Raw genomic sequence first — 14838 nt, 5'->3', positions numbered from 1 at the left:
CAAGCCCCACAGATACTGCTCCTGTCAGAGAAGAGAAAAGTCCTCCTGAGCCATATGTCCTTTCATTTATTACAAGAAATTCAGCTCCATTGTAATCTTCTGGGACCACTGTTGCATATGCGGTTCATTGTTGACTGAGATGTCGTTAGGCGGTTCAGGACTGTAATTATTTTCCCTACGCAGCATCCAAAATAGGTACCAATTGATCTGGGGATGCCATTTAAACTCTTCCTTTGTCAGTTTATCACAAAGTCACTGGAGAATGCGTGCCCGCACTGCCCACACCCTTGTATCTGGTTGGCGACTCCATTCCCATAAGACTTCCTCAGGGAAGCCCACCCTGTGTCTCCAGGACCCCCTCCCCAACCCCACTAGGTCAGGTTCTTCCTTTACATGTTCGCACAGTTCCCGAAATGTTTCTTTAAATTCTCTCAGTTATTTTCAAATATTTATTTTGTGATTATTCATTAATGTCTATCTTCCTTAATAGACTGTATGATCTATAAGAACTAGATACAATTTTTGTCATATTTGCCACAAATGTCCCCAATCCTTGACACATATGGCCCTTAAAGTTTTCTGTGTACAAACAAATAACACACTCCTATTCCACCACATTTGAAACCATCTAAAAAGGTATTTTACCAAAATTTATCCTTTATCTCTGGCTAAAGTATTTAAATTTATATATATATATATATAGTATATATATAACATATATATATAATACTTTATATATAAATACACACACACACACACACATACATGGTGCCAAAAAATATATACACATTTTAAGAAAGGAAAACTGTATTAAAATTGTAATAATATATACCGATAACAAAAGATGAATACAAGTCACGTTTGACTTCTGCAATTACAAGAGGTACTCAAAGTGGTTACCATCAGCGTCCAGACACTTCTGATTGCTGTGAACTACTGCTTGAGCAACGGTGACCAAAGCGTTTATATATATATGTATGTATGTATGTATATACACATACATACATACATACATACATATATATACACACATATATGTGTGTGTGTGTGTGTGTGTGTGTGTATATATATATATATATATATATATATATTCCTGAACTATGTTATACTCTGCTCCTTTCCATCATAATTAATTTTTGAATTTAAAAACCAAAGTTCTGTGATCCAGAGTGTAGAATTGGTTTTTAGAAATTGAGAAGCGCTATGTGTTATAAAATTCAGTTTACAGTGTTGGGGAAATGTATCGTATGTAGCATAGTATTTTTCTTCTGACCTCGCTGTAAGCCTCTGGAAGAGTAATGTACACCATCTGTCAGTTAAACAAAAATGACCAAAAAAAAAAAAAATTCTGTGTTTCACAACTAGTCATATAGAGAGTTCAGGTTTAAAATTTCCCTATTTCATATAACTTTATCTAAGAGAGGGATTAACTGTGGGCCATGGATACGATGTGATTCACATCCATTTCCAGTAAAAAGGTAACTTGACCACTAGGCAGAGAGGCTATGTGTGAGCCAATAAGCCTTTACAGAAAGTCAACCTGAATTTGGACCTACTATAAAATATGCGAACAGAAGAGAAAGAAAATTCTCCATTTTGGGATTCAGGGAATGAGGAGAAGGATGTGTGCACATATTTAATGGTGTTTTATATTGATGCTCTGGACTCATTTTTCCTCCTAAAACAAAACCAAAGAATTATTCTATGACCTAGGACTGACTTTCTGTAAATGTACATTTTACTGATAAGTTATAAATAGTTTATGATGATTTTAAATTAAAACCAGAAGTTAAATTTGGAACATGGAAGAGATAAATAAGTTAACTCTCAAAAATGTAGTGTCTTGAACTGCCATATCATATATCAAATCAAAAACTCTCCAGGGACTCTATCTGGCTGTGATCAGAGTTATTCTTAGCAGAGCCCGTGTCTGCTTTGGTAGTTGGAAATTTTGCTTTGGTAATTTTACAGTCACGGAGGCTGTTTATATTGAAATGGCCACTCCAGCTCTCACATTAATAATTGTTAATGATATGAGAGGTAAAAGTGGGAGCTTAAATCCCAAGGCATTTGGAGATATTTCAATAGAATCAAACAGTCCAAAGCATAAGTAATTGTATATCAGGGCTATTTGTAATGATCACAGGGGACAAACAATTATCTCCAAAGGATTGGTCGTAAGATTAAGTGTGGGAATAACTAAATGTGCTAATGACTGATGGATGAATAAGGCTTTGATGAGGATGGGTGTTAAAAACCAAGCTCCATGATTTTAAAATACCTGTTCCTTTGCATGTTTCAGACACATGGTGACATGGAAGAAATAGCATAACTGACCTTCCTTAGTTTCAATTGCCACAGCTATAAAGTAGGGTTATTAAAGTCTATTTTGTAGAGTATGGAAAGATATGATATAGTAAGTTACTGATATATAGTAGGTGCTCAGTAAATGATTTATATTATTTAAGAGGCAGTATGATAAAGTGGTTCGATGTCTTTGCTTTATTACTTGCTAGCTTTATGATTAGATCATTAGCTTCTTGAGATTTTTCTGTCACCTGAAAAATAGGAAAAAATAACACTAAAATTGTAAACCTATTTGAGGAATACAATGAATTAATGTTTGTAACATTCTTAGCATATTACCTGGCACGTGATTAGCTCTAAATAGTGGCAGCTTTAACTGTAATTGTTAACATAATAACTACACCAATAAATAGTAATATCATGTTATCTTGATTTGCCTATTTTTTATCTCTAGACTTAAATTTCCCTAGAGCAAAAGTGCTCTTTTTGTCAGGTGGCAATACTTAAAAAAAAACAACAAACTCTAGCCATTAGCACTTATTAGTAAAAGAGGACCCAGGACTTTGGAAACTGGAAACACTGCCCAGTGGGAATCTGGCCCTTGTGTTTAATTGAGAAGATAGTAAATGGGGATAATAAACATTATTCTCTTCAAAGAAAAATTATATATTCTTGTTTTCAAAGTGCGTTGAGGCAAAGATTCACCTGACGTGAAGGCCTAGCAATATATAGAGGGTGCCAAAACAATGTACACAAGTTTTAAGAAAGGAAAACTATTAAAATTGTAATACTCAATATATACTAGTAACAAAAGATGAATACAAGTCACGTTTGACTTCTGCAATTACAAGAGGTGCTCAAAGTGGTTACCATCAGCGTCAGGACACTTCTGATTACGGCAAACTATTGCTTGAGCAATGTTGACAAAAGTGTCCACTTGTGTACATTTTTTTGGCATCCCCGGTATTTTTTTTAAAAGGTCTTACTATTTCAGTCATTTCTGTCACATAGTCATTGTTTTCAGGAAGCGGCTTTAGTCTTCATTTAATTGCTATACACACTAGATTAGGTGTGTGCTATAACTATCATGACCGAAGTGGTCGGTTTTAATTAGTTACCATCTCAATTTTTAGTGACCAGTTTTCAAACATATAAAACAAGACCTAGAATTTAAGAAGCATTAACAAGTTAGCTAACTCCTTCCACGCAAATATCTTCAAAATTACCTGTAGAATTACCTGAGTCATCAAGGTATTCATTGCATTAAGAGAAACACTCTTTTCCATTCTCATCTTTGCATTTTTATACTCATTTGTATATATTTAGTAAGCTAATTCATGCTAATATACCTGTAAGGAGAATTGTTATCTGTGCATACTTTTATTTTCGTTGTTAGAGCTCTCCTAAAATAACCAAACAGAAAAGTAAGATAACCAATAAATGGGTAATATTGTTAATTTTAGAGTTGTTACTCTGTATTGTTTAATGTATACATTTACAACCTGCCCATAGAGGAGAAAAAAAATATTGGGAGTGGAGTGAGACAAGTAGCAAAAATTATTGGAGGGAACATTTTTCTTTTTCAGACTTTCTGAGTGTCAATTATTACTCTGAACTTTAAATGGGCAACAAAATGTAATTTCTCTTCCAGGTGGGAGAAGTAGGTTTCTTTGGAAACTATGAATTCTTTCTGGGATCTAGGACCCTGTTTAACACTTATACCTTTGGCAGTGGAACAAGTTGGTGTTTTTAAATTAAGATTATATAAGGGAGAGAATTTCCACAGACAGTTCTGTAAATGTCAAGATGAAAGGCACATAAATGGACTGTAAGGAGAGGCTGCATTTTCATTTCCCTATTTTAGGTTGTTATAGGTAAAAAGTGTTCAGATATCAGCAACGTCACAAAGGGTTCAGATATCAGCAACAAGTTCAGGTCTGTCTGGTAGTTTGTGAAACAACAGTGTGTCAGATTTTGTTTTATTCCTAGGAGGCACTCTGAAAGAAAATGTGACATGTTGAAAGTAAAGTTATGAAGGCCATTTTCTTAGTCAATTGACAACATTTAATCATGTGTTTACTGGGCCAGTATTTCCAACTATGAGGATCTGGAACACAGAAGATGGTTTATCTTTCAGGTCCTAATTCAGTTCAAATTTAACTTCTACAGAGAAATGCTCTCAGACTCTCCATCTCCATCTCTATTTTCTCTCAAAGTAATGCTACTCACACTTTGTTAATTATATGGAATAGAGTTTATTAGTGTGGTTGTATTAATGTTTACAAACTTCCCCTTTCTTCCTGTAGATTACCAAAGAGAATCTATAATTTTACAAGCTCCTCAATCCCACATCAGCTCTTAGATATTTGTTGATGCAAAATCTGAGAAAGTAGTGAAATCTGCTGGAGGTTAAAACACTCTACACAATAAGAAAGTGAGAAAGAGGGAAGGGAGCGGGAATAGGGTATAAAAGACAAAAGGAAAGGAGGGAACAGAGTATTTGATGTAAAGTGAGTCTATTGATATTTGCTACTAAGCTTATATATGTATATGAATATATTTATGTTTATATATTACTGTTATTTGTTAAAGAAATGACCAACACTTTGAAAATGTTTTGTTTCTAGTGGAAAAAAATCAGTAAAATCTCAAACTGCAAAAAGTTGAATTAGTATTATAGTCCAAATTTCATACCATAAGATATCTATTTAAACTAGATATCCACTAGATTGAAAAGTATTTCAAAAATGTGCTGAATTTCCTCTTTATTATAGGATGTTTTGCTTCTATGGTATATCCAGCTGTAAGTAATAGCCTGTAAGAGAACTTTGTATCTTTGGCGAGTTTTAGGCAAGACACTTTTATTCTTTTCAGGTAATAATTTGCTTTCAAATCCTACCTAGAAATAGTATAAAAATAAAAACAAAATCTGCAGAAAATTACTTACATAATCCTAAATTGCCCACAGGGGAAACAGTGAATGAACATGGTGGAAAGCATTTTGAAGAGGTATTTAAACATATGGAGATAAAAGATAAATTTCACCATAAAACAGTTGTATTTGAAAGGTATAGTTTGAGTGGTTCAGGTTCCCTCAAAATATGTAAGGAATTTTCACTTATATGGAAGTTGGACGGGGTCTAACTGCTTAAGATCCATCTTTGTTTTAAAGGAAGGTTTTCTAAAGTCAGATTGCCTTCCTGATTGTGCCTTCTAAATAATAAAGAGCATTAACACTTAATGTATGGGCACCGGCTTAGGCTCAAAGCAAAAACAGAGAGTGAAAGAACACGAAGATCACATTAAATAAACCCAGTGCCATCCCAGGAATATTTGTCAGTCCACCACCTTCTGAGCTGTTTGCAAAGAGGTGTCCTGCAGCTGACTATTTTGGGCACAATTGTGTTACAATAAGATGTAGACATTTTAGTGATAGTTTAATTAATACTTTATATTCTCAAATCTTTCATCAACGGACGGATTTAGGGGAGTTAAAAGAAGGTTTTGATTACAATAGCTATGAGAGGTAAACGCATTCATTGATCTTACAGGGGAAATTAAGCTGTGCAAAAACAAGAATTATTTTCCCTTAAGTCAAATGTGAAAGCAGGGCAGGGGTTGATAGTTAATCTTTTGAACAGTTCGTTAGTCTATACCGGGGTCTTGACATGCTAATTTTGTAAGGGCAATTTTCTATTTCAAGATATAAGAAGTTTCTTCCAAAATCCTTTATCCGAAGGCTATATCAAAGCAGAAATGGTTTTACATGGCTCAGTATTAATTTATTATACGAACTGGAGAGGCTTTTGGCTGGTAAACCTAAGTTCAGTAACAGATTGTGTTTCAAATGCCATTTTGAAAGGAGAAGCAGGTTCAACACGTTGCTCAAGGTAGAGGCCTGTCTTGTATAGGAAGTAAAGCTGCTTCCTCATTCATAATGCTAATGAAGGGGAAATCCCAGGACTTGGTTTAAGTAGATTAATGGGCTGCTATATCTTAAAACTGTTGACAGTTTGTTTTGGCACTGCAAGAAGTGCTATAGCATTCATGCACAGTAAATTATGAGAGATTAGTGATCATCCAATTTAAAATGAGCTAATGGTGTGTTTGTGTCAGAGAACTTAATTTACGCAATCATGTTCCCTGCAATAAGTAAACATGCCAGGCTTAGGAAACTATGAAATGGCCATACGAGAACCCAGGGGGTGAACATGGTGGTAATCAAGGCTGTAAAGACACGGACTACCTTTCATGTTTTAATTTGCACCAGTGCATTTGAGGCCTAAGAGCAGAAGCTGTTCTCCAGCATCTGCCAGACAACTGCATGTGTTTTGTTTGTTTGTTTTTTTAGAACATAAAAAAGTTGTAAAGCATGAGGACTTGCCCAACAGCTGGACTACAGTCGTTTGCTGGGTTAAGCCTCTTCCTAATTCCAAATTTGTGAGTATAGATTTACAGGAGTCAGATTCTGCTGTTTTGTGACTTCGGATCTAGAAGAAATTATGGATAAAAATAGGGCCATTCTTTAAAAATAAAATCTATTAAGGTCATGATTTAATTCCAAGCTGATATCACACTACATTTGGCTTTCCCTTCCAAGAAAATGGTATTCGAGATATTTGCCATGGCCCTAATTCTGCAAGTGTTAAGTCCCTTCTATCTTCTGAGCTAGATAGTGAAGGGGTCTTTTATCATTGTTTTTTGCAAGTCAGCACAAATCCCCTTATTGATTCACCTTTTTGGCTCTCTTGAGGGTTTCATTCCGTGTAGAAATTGTTATCAGATAGGATACTTTGTTCAATCATTCATTTATTCAATAATATTTATTCAGTATCAACTATGTACTAGACATTTCTTTAGGCCTGTGTTTCCAATATGGAGGCCACTCGCCACATGTGCCTATCGAGCCCTTGAAATATGGCTAGTCTGAATTGATATGTGAAAAATACAGCACACAAAAAGAGGGTACAATATTGCATTACTATTTTTATATTGCTTATCATTTAACATGTAATCATTATACACCTTGCTGGAAAAAACAATAAAAACAAAACATTGTTTTACCTGGCAGCATCTATAAAGCATGAACATTGAGGCTCTGAGAGTCTATTGGAGCTAGTCTGTCATTGGCACAAAGTGACAACTATAGGTCTCCCTCATGGAAGAAACCACTTTATCTAGATGCAGAGATCCTAAGAGAAAGATGCCCACTGTTGTGGGTTGAATGGTGGCCCTCAAAAAGATGTGTCCACATCTAAATCCCTGGGATGTGCGAATATGATATTATTTGTGAATATGATATTATTTGGATCTTTGTAGACGATTACGATAAGGACCTCCTTAATGATAGTGAGATCATCCTGCATTACCTAAGTGGGTTCTAAATCCAGTGACAAGTGTCCTTATTAAGGGCAGAAGAGAAGACAGAAACAGAGATGAGGCCATGTGAAGGAGGCAGAAATTGGAATCATGTAGTCACAAGCCAAAGACCACATGGAGCCACCAGAAGCTGAAAGAAGCAAGGAAGGATTGTCTTCCAGAGCCTTCAGAGGTAGTGTGGCTCTGCTGATACCTTGATTTTGGACTTCTGATCTCCAGAACTGTGAGGGAATACGTTTTTGTTTCTTTAAGCCACTATGTTTGTGGTAATTCCTTATTGTAGTCCTAGGAAACTAATACATCCGCTCTTTTTGTTCCCCCTAAAATTTATGGATTAGATACATCACTCCTCTCTACCTTGAGAAAGATCGAAAGAATTACTCTTATCTAAGGTCCTTCATATAGAAACGAAGATATTCCCTTTCTGTAAAAGGATGGTTTTTCTTTGAACTTTGCCCTGTAGTTCTCAAGTACCTAGGTTCACTGTAACCCTTTTACTCATTTTATTTCACCCATGTTCTAAACCTTAGTCTGTGACAAACCCTGTTCAACCTTTTCTTAAACCCTGTTCCAAGATTAAAATAACTTCTCCACACATTGTTCTATGTGTTATTGCTGTTTATTTTATTCATTCCACAAATATTTTGAGAATCATATCTGTATGACGATAATTGCAATGTTTTTCTTGGGGTACATTGTGAACAAAATAGACAAAGATCTCCTCCTAGATTTTAATTTCTAGTAGGGTCAGAGAGACAATAAATACTAACAATAAGTAATATAGCATATTATAGATTAATAAGAACTGTGGAGACAGAAAAAGTAGCAGGAGCCTGGTTGCAGTATTAAGTAAGGTGGTCAGCGTGGGCCTCATTGAGAAGAGGACATTCTAGCAAAGACTTGAAGGAGGTGAGGAGTTAGCCAAGCAGATATCTGTGGGAAGAGCATTCCAAGCAGAGAGGACAGCTAGAGCAAAGACCTCAAGGTGGGAACATCCCTGGTGTGTGTGAGACAGGGAGCAAGGTGAGCAAGGGACATAGTGGTAAGAGAATAGGGAATGGTGAGCAGCGTGGAGGACCCATTAGGCCATTGTAAGGATTTGGCATTTCTTTTGGGTGAAATGAAAAATGCTTAAAGGGTTTGGAGGAGAGGAAAGACATATTCTGACTTAAATTTAAAATAATTATTTTGGTTGCAGTGCTGAGAATGGGCCAGGGAGGGGGCATGGCAGGAACAAGGATAGAAACACAAAGACCTGTTAGGAGGATGTTGCAATTGAGAAATAATGTTGGTTTAGACCTAGGTAGCCAGCCAGTGGAGGTGACGAGAAGAGGTGAGATTATGGATATAATTTGAAGATATAGTCAGCAGGGTGTGAAAGGGTGAGAGACATCAAGGTTGATTCCGTAAATTTGGCCTGAACATCTAGAAGGATGGGGACACTTTTAGTAAAATAGGAAAGGCTATATATAGGGAGAGCAATTGTTTTCTCGGAGGGGTGGGTAGGATATCCCTTTCCAAGTATATTTTCTCATTATAATATAATTAGCTTGAGCTAGTGGCTCCATCAGCAAGGAAATTAGGAGTGATGCCCGCATAGTTCAGTCTCCATTGGACTCCAGGGTGTTCCTGGCTCACCCCATTATGGTAATGGCAAAGATCCAAGCTTTCTGTAGTTTACATCTTATTAGTCTGACTCTCTGTGAGATCCTGAGGACCTGCATATGGTCTCATGAATTTCATACTTAGAATTTCTTCTAACTAATCTTCATTCCTGTCCTTTTCCAACATGATAGATTCTCTTTTTAATTAATAATAGCTGCCTTGACTTTTTTCTGAATAGCATCCCGAATTTCTTTCAAGAAATCCTCTCCCTTATTATTTCCCATATTATTGCTTATCATCATAGTGAAAGTTAGAACTTGCCCCTTCAGCCTTCCATTCCTTCTCTGAGCCTACAATGTCCTTCCAATAAAGTCCCTGGCAGGTAGCCATAGCTTTATTTAAATGAGAAAAAGGATAAACTTTACTTTTTAACATTGGAATTCTATATTATAAAGCATACAAAGGTTGTTGTATGCTTACATCAGAGACCATGTGTGTGTGTGTGTGTGTGTGTGTGTGTATATATATATATATATATACACACACATATATATGTATTGCCAAAAAATGTATACACATTTTAAGAAAAGAAAACTGTATTAAAATTGTAATTCTCAATATACATCAGTAACGAAAGATGAATACAAGTCACATTTGACTTCTGCAATTGCAAGAGGGGCTCAAAGTAGTTACCATCAGCATCCAGATACTTCTGATTACTACTGCTTAAGCAACGTTGACCAAAGTATCTACCTGTATACTTTTTTTTTGCTATACATACATACATACATATGCAGTTTTATGTACAATGAACCCTCTGAGCTTTAATCCTATGATATCATCAACAAATATTATCAAAGAGTTCAATGTGGTGGAGAACATCACTCTGTGGCCTTGTGAGGTGCTGCTGCAGATGTCTATCTCACTTGGAGTGTCCCTCACTGTGACATTCAGTGCATCTGGGAGCCTTTGCCACATACTGTGGTTCATAGTTACATACAGTTTGTTGAAAAAGAGTTTCTCATTCTATTTGTGGTTCGGGAGTAATTTTTGAAAGAAAGGGGTAGCATCTTTTCTGTTTCACTATTTAAAACCCCCAAATATCATTGCTATTGGTCCAGCTTCTCTATCTGCACACTTAGTTTCTCCAATTCAATCTCAGCCTTGCTTTCAGAGTAAGCTTGCTCAGTGAAAGATCTGATCAGGCACGTGCTTGCTTAAAGCCCTTCGATGACTCCCTATCCCCTGCAAGTTGCAGTTCAAACTCCTTAGCACGACATGGGTTTTTTATTGTCTGACTCTTGTCAAAATCTTTAGCCTAATTTCCTCCTTCCGTCCTTTACAACACACACCATACTGAATTATTTGCAGTTTCCAAATTGTCCCATGCTCTTTGTGCTTCTCTGCCTTTGTGCATTCTATTTGGTGGGCCAGGAACGGGTGCTTGCATTCAAACCTAGCTGAAGCACTGTGTTCCTTGGTCTCTGTGTCCTTCTGAGTTCTCATTCACGGGCCTTGGCTGTGTGCTCTGGTAGCATTCATGTCCAAATGCTACATTACTCCTTAATTTATTGATTTTTATTATGTACCAAATCCTGTTAGAGCCTTAGGTGCACAGTAGAGAACAAAACAGAAAAAAGTCCTACTCTCAAGTATTTATAAAACTATAATATATTGTGAATGTCAGTTTATCATTTTCTTCCTTAGTATATGAAGTCTTTAAGGATTTTTAAAAGCATTTTTAATCTTTGTGTCTGAAGTGGATACATCAACAGATGTTTACCAAATGAGCAAATAATTAGGAGAGAGCCCCAGTAGTTTGTAATAGTTCAGGTGAGAGGATATTGGTTCGTGATCCAAAGCAAGGGAAAAAATGTTGACATTTCTGAGGTGTAAGTGTTAAGTTGTGGTGATGAACGGTTTTTCGTGTGGTAATTCAGATTTCTAGATTGGGCCGCTAAATGAGGGAACATGGAGGGGCAAGAAGGTTGAGAGTTACGGTTTAGTGTTGAACTCTGTAGCACATTCTGAAATTTCAGCTGAAGATTCATGACAGAGCACATGTTGCATTCCACAGGGGTGCTAGACCATATGCTAAAACTTCAAAGATCTGAAAAGAGCCAGAGATGAAAACAGAGAGGATTTATATGAGAAAGTTTGGGGCCAAAGCTGTGCTGTAAGTCTCCTCTCACCTCTATCCAAAGTGGTGGTTGGGGATGGGAGCTACTTCTAAACTCAGTGAACAGCGAGAGGCTCTTCATTGGGAGCCCATGGGGAGCTTTCTGTGTGTGGCCTGAAGCTGGGGACATAGGGACATAGGGACTTGCTGGCTGGCATAAACCAGAGAAAGCTGGAGTTGTTCACAGAAGCCAAGCAGACAGCTGCACTTGGGAAGCTGCATTTCCCTCTGAGAGACGGTCGAAGGTGTTCCAGGGACCATGGCATGTGGAACCTGTCTGGTAGGAATGGCAGCCTCGTGTGTTTTAGAAAGAAATCCTGACCAAGAGAGCAGCCTGTTGGGCCAGTGCGTGCCCAGCAGTCAGAGGCTGTGGGAACTGAAGCTGAGAGGGGAGAAGGGACAGCCAGGAGAAAGACAGGCATTGCCTATTATTATGGGAGTTGCAATTTGCAAGACCCAATAGGGGAATTTTTGAGGAACCCGTAAAAGTACATGTGAGAGAGAGAGCCAGCTGTAAACATCTGCCAGGTGGTGAGAAGATACCTTGTATAGTGACAGGTACCATCATGTTTCCAATCCCTTTTACCTTTACTCCTTCCCTTGCTTGGACATACGTGGCAGGGAAAGATAAGAGAGCCACGCCTATTTTTCCGAGGCAAAAGACCAATTCATAGCAGGCCCCAGGTAGGGGAAGAGGAAGAGTTTTAAAGTTCAATCAAGCTTGGAGTTGTGAATTTGATATTGGTCTGAGAATCCTAATTTCTGAATTTCAATCATGGGATCCGAAAAGTCTTGAGGACTTGCAGCTTCCATTAGAGGCAGGGGTAAGACTATCACCACACATGGAGAAGGTTTAAAGAGACAGGGGGTACCACATAAAGCTGTCATATGCTTGGTTCCACTCCAGACATGCTGCTTGTTATATATACCAACTATATATACATTTAGGAGGCATTAGCTTACAAATGGTGATTGAAATAATAGCATGAGATTGCTAGCAATGGATTGTCGAAAAAGGATTTTGTTCAGAGCCCAGGGTTCACCAATATTACAAGGATGGGTAGAGGGTGAGAAGGCACTGTCCAAGGAGCAAGGGAATGGAATGCAAAGGGTGATATCATGGAAATAGAAAACCTGGAGAATCCAGGTTCTGTGGGGCCTGAAGCTTATTTGATTATTAATACAAACTAGGTACAAAGTAGATACTGATTTGCAGGGAGGAAATAAATACCAAAAAACCAAGCAAACACAAAATCTCGAAAAAGAATATGACATTTTTATTAGTTAATTGCTTAAACACTTCTATGTAGTATTTTTTTTTAAATGCATTTTGACTGCATTTTTATTTGATTGCCTCTTCTTTCTAGAAAGAGGAAAATAATCCAGACTTTCCTTTAGGATTGCTGGTAAAAGTTCAATTTTTATTATCAATAATTTATATTGAGAATTTTATTATTGGGAACTTTTTAAACTTTTAATTACTTTTTTAATTAAAATTTATTGGGTCAACAAAACTACATAGGTTTCAAGTGTACAGTTCTGTACTACATCATCTGTACATTGCATTATGTGTTCACCACCCAGAGTCAGTTCTCCTTCCAGTCACCACATGTTTGACCCCCTTTTTCAGCTTTATTTTTCCTTATTGGTAATGGCTAATAAATTTTTTGGATTATTGTCAAATTTGGAAAAATTTGTATAAAATTTCTTTCAATGTGAATGCAAACGTTTCAGGGCATTGAAAGTATTCCTATGTAGTTACTGTGGTAATTTTAAAACACAGTCACAAGTTCTTTGACTCATCTCCCTTGAGGGTGGAGTTATATGTCCCTTCCTCTTGAGTCAGGGTGGGCTTGTGTCTGTGTCAGTCAATAGACTGCAGTGTAAATGAAGCTATGTCACTTCTGAGGTGTGGTTAGAAAGGTCATGCATTTCCCTTCTTCGTTACTGGAATACTTGAGACTAGAGTTGTGTGTCTCAGTGTTAGGAGTCTAACTACACAGAAGCTGCCATGCTCAAAGGAAGCTCACAGCACATGGTGAAGCCAGGAGTAGGTTCTTTGATTGACAATCCCAGAAGAGCCCAGTCTTCAAATCATCCCATCCCAGGTGCTAAGTGTGAGTCAAGGATCCTCCTGATAATTCTATCCCCCAGCCATTTGAATTTTTCCAACTGAGGCCCCAGGCATGGTGCTGTAGAGATGAGCCTTCCTTGTTGTGCAAGTCCAAATACTTAACCCCTATTAAAAAAAACTCTGTTATACGCTAGTATCTTTTAAGATAGTTTGTTACACGGCAATAAATAACATGAAGAAATACTAGTCTTAAACTGCCTGAATTAACATGCATTAACTAGTTGATTGTCACGGTTTCCTCATTGTAGTGGTGTATCATTGGATGTTATGTTATTTTCATTGAAATTAATTTTCCTGTCAAATCAGCAGGTGTATACAGGTGTGACTGAGCAAGGCCATTTCAGGCTGAGGGAAGTACATGAAAAAAGATGTGGTCTAGCAAAGACAAGGGGATGAATTTGGATAGAGAATAGTAAACACACAGGGTGGTAGTAGGTGATAAGACTGGAAAAGTGTGTTAAAGCCTGGAGAAGGAGGGAGAAGGTGCCACATGCTAGAATGTACTTGCAAATAGACTACTAAATTCTGAGAGGCTGAGGACAGGCTGAGTTAAGGAGTCAGGGGCCTGATGATGGACCACTGGACAATACAGTGTTTTGTTAAGATTGTTAGTACTAGAGTCAGTCTATCTTTGTTTTGAACCCTATTTCTGCCATTTACTAGTCTGTAAAATCTTGTTAGCAATTAATTATATATTAAATCGATTGCGAACCTCACACATATATCCTTCTGAACTGAAACTACATATATTTCCAACTGCACTTCTCCTTAGCTAGATCCCCAAAATACCTATAGTTGCTCAAATGCCACCTGATATGAGGGAAGTGTGATGAGGGGGCGTCAGGCGAATAGAGACAGTCGTCTTAGTTAATTAAAGCCAAATATCTCACTTTTTCAAGTAAAAAATATTACGATCATGTGAAGAGATTACTAGAGCCCTTCCAAGTATGTTGATCCTCTGTAGGTTAAGGGCCTTGAAGCTTAAACTTCATTATCTTTGTGATAAATCTGCCTTACCTAATAGAGATGTATGTTTTTATAATTAAATAGTGTCAAAATTAGAAATGGGGTCAAGTACCATGAGGGTTGAAAATGAGTCATTAGTTTTAGCAATTAAGAGTCCATTGCTGAGATATGAAAGTTGTTTCAGTAAGGATTTGATGGGGGTGTGAGAGTGGAAGTCATATTGGTGAAGGTTGAAAAGTGAAGAGTTTAGCTGGATGAAATCCTGGAA

Source organism: Rhinolophus ferrumequinum, chromosome 5, assembly GCF_004115265.2.
Source record: "Rhinolophus ferrumequinum isolate MPI-CBG mRhiFer1 chromosome 5, mRhiFer1_v1.p, whole genome shotgun sequence".
NCBI classification, from domain to species: Eukaryota; Metazoa; Chordata; class Mammalia; order Chiroptera; family Rhinolophidae; genus Rhinolophus; species Rhinolophus ferrumequinum.
The sequence above is the reverse complement of the archived record's forward strand: the minus strand, read 5'-3'. Positions refer to the sequence as shown.